The sequence below is a fragment of the Rissa tridactyla genome, chromosome 5, assembly GCF_028500815.1.
Source record: "Rissa tridactyla isolate bRisTri1 chromosome 5, bRisTri1.patW.cur.20221130, whole genome shotgun sequence".
Taxonomy (NCBI): Eukaryota; Metazoa; Chordata; class Aves; order Charadriiformes; family Laridae; genus Rissa; species Rissa tridactyla.
Genome location: NC_071470.1, coordinates 31,143,463 through 31,152,143, shown reverse-complemented (window position 1 = coordinate 31,152,143; position 8,681 = coordinate 31,143,463). Strand labels below are relative to the sequence as shown.

The window sequence follows — 8,681 nt, the reverse complement described above, 5'->3', positions numbered from 1 at the left end:
GCTTTTACAGCCCCAAAGCCACAAATCCTTATCACTTTGTTTCACACCCTTTCTTCCTTGTCTCCAACAGTGGTGAAAATAGTAAGCCAAGTTACAGCTGAGACCTTGTGTGGGTTTCTGAGGGACCATTAATCACCTTGTTCCAGATTCTAACATAAAGTCTTAATCACTGAAGAAAAGCCTTAAATTCATTCACGATGAGTTGGATATTTCTGCCTGTAAGTAGGCTGTGTGAGCATACCTGTTTCCATATCAGTTTGGGTGTTTGCTTCTTCCTTGCTGAGCAATACTCATGTAGGAAATTCTGCTCTGCTACAGAGAAGCCTTCTGTGAAATCTCACTAATTACATACTTCCGTGCTATTACAAAAGTCCAATCAGTTCTGTTGGCTATCACAAATAGGGCAGGTTCAATATCTGTGGAAGAGGTAATCTGACATTACCATGGAGTAATTATATTAGTTAGTAGATGCTGATGCCACTTCCTAGCTCCCCTCTTCTTCAAAACAAGATAAAGCATAATTTCTTAGTATTAACTTCATAAAGGCTCAATGGGAGACCTGCAGATACCTCTGTGGAATAGTTACAATTCCCCTTTGTCACTTTCAAAGAGATTTCTGTTACAGCTGTTTACAAGGTCAGACTGTTTGAAATACATGGTTGACCAATCTTCCCTTCTGTAGGCAAGGAGGTAGTGCAAGTCAATGCTAGCTCTGTTGAGGTAGCACAGGCAACAGAAATAGAGGCAAAAGACAGAAAGTCTTGACAACCTCATATGGAAGCTGGAAATAATCAGGTTATTAAGGAATGGCAACCCAAAACACCTTTTGTTTGTAGAGTGCAGTTCTCAGCCCTGTGACAAGGGGATAAAGAACTATCTTTATATATATATATATTGCTTCTTTGGGCAAATTTAGATTTCTAGGGTATTTTTTTTAATTATTGTACCACACCTGAAAGAATCAATCATGTGAGGTTTAAAAATGAATCAGTCAATTTTCTTCTTTACGTTTGGAATTTTGAGCCTTAATAATTACTTTTATAGGACACAGCATGTCTGGAGAAATTACGAGGTCTATGTGCGTTTTATTCAGTTATTTTCCCCTTCAGAGGCTCTTCCCATAAAACCTTGTGAGAGAGATAACAAAACTGGCATCTAAGTTAATCTGAAATGTTTCATGTTAGTAGAAACCCCCTTGGAATGGACTGTCAAAGAAAAAAACAGCAGAATGAGAAGATGGAGCTAGGACTGGAGGTGGAAGATCCCGTTTTTCCAAAAAGCTTTTTGTTTTTCTTGAAGACTCCAATATACTGTATGCATTTCAGAAAGGGAAGGCGATACTAGGAAAAAACTCCTAGACTGGATAAAAACTAAAAAAATTCCTGAAGTTAAACCACCAAGCCACAGTTTTGAAATTTAAAAGTTTTCTTAATGATCTAACAGCAGCAGTGAGATGTGGGATACATATCCTGCCCTGGAGACAGAAAAAAACTTAAAAGAAAAGGTAAGCTCTCTTCTACACCTTGTGCCTGGTAGGTTCAGTTCCATTTCATGTTCTAGTGCATAGACTTAAGTGAAGAAATCCTCTATGTACAAAGGATTTCTGCAAGTCCTTGTCCACTACTAAAGACTGTAATCTTCTGCAAAGATCACAAAGTATTTTCAGGTTCTGTAGGAAAGTCAAATACATTCGGTTAATTCTTCTCTTGTTCTGGACCTTATTTTCCTTGGGAATCTCTTAACTGATGTTCACTTTTTTGTGTACCACCTTCCCCTCTTCCTATTTCTCCTATTTAAAATAAGGTTTTCTAATATTGCCCTTTTGAAATAAAGAACTGTCCCCAGCGTACTTTGAAAACTTGTTGGCTGTGCCCTGCTAAACTTCCTCTTTACATGTACTTTACTCTTGCCCCTTGGACACTTAATTACCATGAAATGCCTCACGTACCTCCTCACCATCATCGGATGGCTTCATGGTTGATCCTAGTGCCACCTTGCTCCCTCCCACTTTTACCTTTACCTTGTAAGGTCTGTCTCACTTTCTTCCTGGGCTTCAAAGACATGGCATACCTGTTTGATGCACCTCTGAACGCCTCCCGGCCCGTCCTCCCTGACCAACCTGCCCCTTCTCCTCAGCGCCACTCCAGCGCTGCAGGCTATTCTAACCAGTCTCTCCCGTGCCAGCTAACGTCATTGGGCTTTTTATACGAGGAACCGGCTTCACTTTCTCCTCCCGACTCCGAGGGGACCGAACTAGCTGTCGCTACTGCGCGACACCGATCGTTTACCTTCTCCCTCCCGCCTCAGCCTCGCGCCCCCTCAGCGGGCGCCTGCGCACTCCCCTCGGCGCCGGCGGCAAGGGAGCTGGGGGAGGAGAAAGAACTACGCGTCCCGGCATGCCCCGCGCGGCCCGCTGCCCACAGCCGCAGGGAGTGGGCGCCTCGTAGGGCACGCCGGGAGCTGTAGTTCTTCGGGGCGGGGTATTGTCTCTCCCCTTTCTCTGTCCGGGAACCCGACCGCCACCCCTGCCGGGTTGAGCGCCGTGACTGACAGCTCCGCGCAGCCATTGGCCGTCGCGCCGTGTGGCGGAGTCCGGCGCCCATCTCCTCGGTGACCGGGTGCCTCAGTAGAGTGAGCCGGAGTCCGGGGGGGACGGAGGTGAGTGGGTCTGAGTGGCGGAGCCCCCGCCGCCCGGCCCGGGACCCGGCTCGGGGTGCGGCGGGAGGGAGGGAGGGGGGCAGCAGCCGATGGGCGGCGTGAGGGGAGTCGGGGGGGAGGGGAGCGCGGCTGAGGGCGCCGAGGGGGAGGCAGCGCTGAGGGGAGGGGACGGGTGGTCGTGGGTCCTCCTCGCCCTCCCGTCGTTTTACCGCTTGAGTTTTCAAACGCTCCCTGCGGGCTCAGGTGCTGCCGCTTCTCCCCTCCCCGCGGCTCCACCCCCCCGGGCCCCGCGGGGCGGTTAATGTGTAACCCCGCGGACCGTTGCTTGGAGGCGGGGAGCGGCGGCGCGGACCCGCTGACCGCCCCTCCCTCCGTTCGGCTCTGCGGGGCGGCCTGACGGCTCGCCCTCCGCCCGCCGGGATGCTGCCGGCCCCGCCGAGGTCAGCCCGCGGATGCCGGAGTGCCCCGGGGGGTGGGCTGCAAAGCCGGGTCCCCCTGTGCCGCCGGAGGAGCCGGCAGCGTAACTTTCGGAGCGGCTTTCCCGCAGCCTTTGCGGCCGGGGTCGGACCTGCCCCTCCCGGCTCCTGCCTGCGGCCGGGAGCCCCGACCATCCCAAGCCTTTTCCCCCGCCGCTTTTATTCCTGAGCTGCTCCAGTCTGAAATGCTGCCGTTTTCCGCGGCGTCCCAGCAGCTTTGGAGCGTATTTGCAAGTAAAGAACGGGGTGCGGGGGGGAAAGCCTAACTACCAACAAAACCTTTTCACGTTCTTAAATACATCAAACAATCTGGGTCGTAAACTCATGACTGTTTATACAATAGCTTTAGAAAACTTTGTCCTTAGTCCCATGAGACTTGTCAGACAAAACGGCAAATGTGTTCTTTACGCTTTATACACTGGCTTCAGTGTGAGGAGAGTTTTTATTAACAACAATTTTTTAGCCTGCTGTTGCTAATTAAAGTCAGTATTTTTTGAATGATCGCACTAGGTACGCCTAATTGTTTTCTGGCAAAGCAGTTGCTGCTTACACAGGAAACATAATGGTATGTTTTGCCAATTGTGAAATGCTGATAAGATTTTTTTTTTTATTAAAATGTTGTCCCGCCCAAGTTCTCAAACAACTGGTAGTTGTCTTCTACAGGTTGTGCTGTTATATTTCTTGTGTAACTTGTCTATAAACATGTACCGCATTTGAATAGTGAGTGGAATTCAAATTTTATAACTTCATTTGATCTTTGTAGTGGCATAATTTGTGAAAGTTAGTTCTGCCTTAATGAGCGGCACCCATGCTGAAGAGTCTTTTGCAAAGATGTGTGTGAGGGATGAGGGAACAGTCACTCTCCTCTACATACTTCCACTTTGCATGTTTTTTCCTCTTACAGTCTCACTATTGAAAAAATACGTGAAGCCATACAGTTCTCTGCTTTACAAGAAAAGAAAAAAAAAGCAGCACACTAACATGGATACTGGAGTGCTGAGTATCAGTTCATTTCCAAAGGCTTTTCAAAATGAACTGGTGGTCAGTAATGTAGTCTTAAACTTCACATGCTCCCTCACTGCCTTCTGTAGGTGTTAAGGTTATAGTGTAACATAGACCATAACAGGAGCATGCCTCCTGTTTCTGTTTGCTCTTTTTGTTGCTATGAGTTAACAAGAGCAGAATTGGGAAGCAAACCACCTCTCTTCCTTGAAAGTAAGCAAATAAGTATTATTTTCTCTGTAGTAGAGGGTTTGAAAATGACATGTAAAGCTATCATGGATATGTAAAAACATTGCAGAAAGAAATGCAGCGTTTGTGGGATAAAGTACAATTCTACCACAACTAGTATTTTTGGTGTTTTATACCGCCAAAATAATTGATTGAAATGGTAGACCAGAATGTATGCTGGCAGAAAACTCAAATGTTTATTTTTGTTTTCCAGTTCTGTGACAAAGCTGATGTATGTGGGCAAATTACGTTATTTCATATCCCTGAAAACCTCTTAATTTGTGTATGTTGGTGTTTCTCTCTGAAATGTCCTGTGAAACATTTTGTAGTTATGAAACTAAGCTGTGTTGGTACAAAATTTGCTGAAATTTCTGAAATCATAGTAGTAATTTTATACTTGCAGTGTTTTTCATATGATAGTAAGAATTCTGTATTTTCGGTGCTTTTAATAAGTATATTGAAATGTCACAAAACTATATTATTTGCTTAAGATTTAGTTACTATGTATTACAAATTATTATGCTTTTATAGGCCTGTTTTCTCCTATAAAATGCATATATCATCTGACTAATACAAATGGTTTTTTCTGTTGTATGGACTTTTTTCTTTAAGGCTTACTTTGTCATACTTAGTGATAGCAGAAAGTCGAAGTAAGCTTGTCCATGTGTAGTATTGTGGTGTAACCATTTTTTCTGACTTACTGTATATGACTGAATGTAGATATGCTACCAAATTAATAAAATTCAGTGCTATAATAGAAGTAATTATGGTAGTATATTACTAGTAGGGTCAGTAAGATTCAGTATTTATACTGAAAATCAAGAGCTCAAATCATTTTATCTTTGGTTACTTATGACAATTATCACGGCTTATATAGTTCACTAACAATTTCACGTGTTAGTAAACATGCAGACACCTGCAAAGCTTTGTATCAGTGCAACTAAAATTATGTCTTTGTTTCACTGCATACACTACACATTTTGTAATCTATTACAGGAAAAGGATATTCAGACATATGATTGCTTTGAAACTGTGGAATTTTGTGCCATATCTCTTTAGCTCCAGATTTCAAGTCTGCAAAGAAATTAAAAGAAAATTTAGGCAATTAGATAATCTGATAATTTAGTTTTGAACTAGTTTTTTAACAGTTTGTAACTCAGCTAATCTCTGTTATAATCTCTGTGGTTATGAGAAACGCTATTTTCGTAATTTTTCCATTTGCCTGTCATGCATTGTTGCAGTGAAACATATTTGAATGCTGAGGGTTCTTGCTGAAGGGCTACATTTGTCTTTTGTCTTGAAGTTTCCTCGATAAATTTAGTGAGCTGTTATTTGTCATGGGCGTAATTGGCACAAAAAATGCAGAATAATATTTAGCCACTGAGGGAGGGAAGAGATCGCTTTTCCAGTGACGTAACACAGTTTTTTCTTTTCTTTTCTTTTTTTTTTTTTTTTAGTGTATATATACATTAATAGCAAAAAACCCGTTAACGTTGAATTACTTCCTAACTTTACACTCACAAAATTACACAAATTAATAGCTGGAAGTCTTCACACCTCTGCAACTTCATCATTAGAGAAAAGTAATGTATTAGCAGCCTGCTCTTTTGTTTTTATAATGGTCAGGTTTTGGAATGACGTTCCCTTATCAGTGGTTGCCATCTGGAATAAATGCTTGATGTGTAAGGGACATAGGTTAGGAAGGCAAGTAGATAAATTGACTTGTCAATAGAGTTAAAAGGAATCCTCTTGTAGCAAATGTGGAATTGTGAGGTAAGACAGTGCTGGTGTTTGTTTCTTCCCAAGAGCAGCCTGACTATGCTTTCATTGTGTGATTTATATAGTTGCATATAGGGTATTTTTTTATATATTAGAAAGATAGTTGAAAAAATCTGTTCTTTTCTTATCAGGCACTTCACCATTACAATATTGAATCTTAATTTTTTTTTGTAACTACTGCTTTTTATTATATTTTTTGGATCAGATTATTTATTATCTAATACTCTTTTAATTGTTTCCTTTCCTCTTGCAAGCTAGTAGCACACTTTTAGGTGCCAGATCCTACAGTGCTTTATGTTGACCAGGTTAGCAGCACAATTTTGGAGGGTACCCAAGGGACACATTAGGCTGTTCTCCAGATAATTGTGAACAGAAATATTCACTGTAAGGCAAATGGAAACATGGATATATTCATGCTCCTAGATAGCAGGTTTTTATTTACTGTTAGGTATTTGTTGGTTCATTTTTTTTTTTTAGTTGAAGAACTATATTTTGAAATGCTTAATGATTATTCTGAGAAAGTACCAGACCTAATTAGAGATAGCTGAATGCATAGTCATCTCATGGTTCACAATTTTAGCCTCATCATGAAAAGGTCAATCTATGTTTAAGGCATGAGACTGGATGCGAGTTGACAGGGGTCTTTTACAGCAATGTGTGAGTTTGGTTAAATGTTTGCAAAGCATTTCTTATGTTATGATTTCCATTCAAAGGTTAAGTGTGAAGTTTCATTACTTCTTAAAGCTAAGTTATTTTCTCAAATTATAGGGGAACTGTTGTTATTGAAGCTACATAATTGCTATATTAAAACAACTTGCAAAAACCATACTACATTGAACAGTCACAGCTGCACCATGGAGACATAAAAACCTGATGCCCCTTTGTTCAAAAAAATACAAGCTAAAACCCTAAAGTAGAGCCAAGTAAATCTCTTCTGTAGTATCCTCACGGTTGTCCTGTTTAGGATTTGGAAGATTCCTAAGGGCATCACATCCTGTAGTTGAGTGTTTAGCAGAATATTCAAGGAACAGCGGTGTTTTTTTAAATTGGGTAATCATACAGCTCATATGTAGTTAACACTTTGATCCTAAATGGTATTTTTTTTTTTTGTGGAACTTTTGAAGTCATGTCCCAGGCAGAAATACTGTGAAAGTAGTGTGCTGTGCATTGCATCACATTTTGAGTGTGGGTTTTTTTGTTATTTCTGTAGCTGAGAGCAATGTCAGAAGGATTTCTTGGTCATTTTTCTTCCATGCACGTAGTGGGTTGAGTCCACTAATTCAAGACTTTAGATACGATAAACAAATGTGTGTATGTGTATATATATGCATATATTTTTTAATGTGCATCTGTTTATCCAAAATGTTGCCCACATTTTGCTCACCTATACGTGATACTTGCTTTCAAGTACCTTATACACTTTAAGTATGTTACAGTGTGACTGAGTTATGAATAAGCCTGGGGACCAGCTCAGAGAAGTAATTATTTTCAGATTAGTTCTCACTTGCTCAGACCGGGTTTATTGAAATTTTATGTAGCTGTAGTCCTCCAGTTATTTCAGTCAGTCATCCTCCAGGCCTGTGGAAGTAAGATCATGCAACAAGGGGATAGTTTCAAAAGTTGAACAAGTTGTCATTTCTGTTCTTTGTGTTAAAACATTTTTATGCATTTTAACCTGCTTAGTGGAAGAAACCTCTCTAAAACAATGGAATTTACCTAAGTATAATTAGAATGAGACATCCAGACTTCAATGTCAACACCAAAATATACTGAAATCTACTATTTCTTGCTGTACGTATAAAGCTGCTTTCATTTAATTGTAAAGTCATGACTAGATTAATACTGGCAGCATGTGGAGTTCTTTCTTTTTTCCTCTTTTTTTGGAAGTTTTTATCTAAACTAAAACACATGGATGCTGGAATGACTGACTGAAATGCATTTTTTTATAGTGTTTGCTTTCTGACAAGTTATTTTTGAGTGGATTAATTGGTTGGTGTAACAGTAAATCTGATTTTGGATCCCTTTGGTCTAATACATGATTGGATCTCCATTGTTGTTGCATATGTAACTAAAATGTATGTGTGAAAGTTTGAGATACTTATTTTAAGCTGTCTTTACATTCAGTCATTGGAGAGGTACAGGCAACTCTAGGGGTAATTTCTCTAACCTGTTTACATGGATACATTTGGTACCTGTTTCTGTACATTGAGTGTAAAGTTGGAGTGGGCTATAGCTGCGTAAATACATTTGAGCTCTAATTTTTATGTTGCTGGGAAAGGGTAGATGAGCTTCATCCAGGATTTTCACTGTGCTGTAAAATATGGTATTGCAATGGTGCAGTAACTCAGAAGTTAACTGAATGGTAGATAACGTGGAAGATGTAACATGCTGTAGTATAAAAACACTGGCTGTACACCAGAAGACTTAGATTCCATTCTTTGCATTGGCATTCAGTTACTTTGTCGTTTTGGACAGCCACTGTATTTACATTTGCTACTGCTTTCTCATCAGTAAAATTAAGACTGTGGTACCTGTTCT

The 8,681-nt window shown here is 41.0% G+C and overlaps 1 protein-coding gene across 3 annotated transcripts in view; it reads left to right on the top strand.

The window, feature by feature from the left end:
- Nucleotides 1-2,499: 2,499 nt before the first annotated feature.
- The window catches only part of RGS12 (regulator of G protein signaling 12), an 88,905-nt gene continuing 82,723 nt past the window's right edge, over nucleotides 2,500-8,681 (top strand). For all 3 annotated transcript variants that reach the window (XM_054203237.1, XM_054203236.1, XM_054203238.1), the window contains exon 1: nucleotides 2,500-2,658. The gene's annotated coding sequence lies outside the window, so the exon portion shown is untranslated. The remainder of the gene's footprint in view (nucleotides 2,659-8,681) is intronic.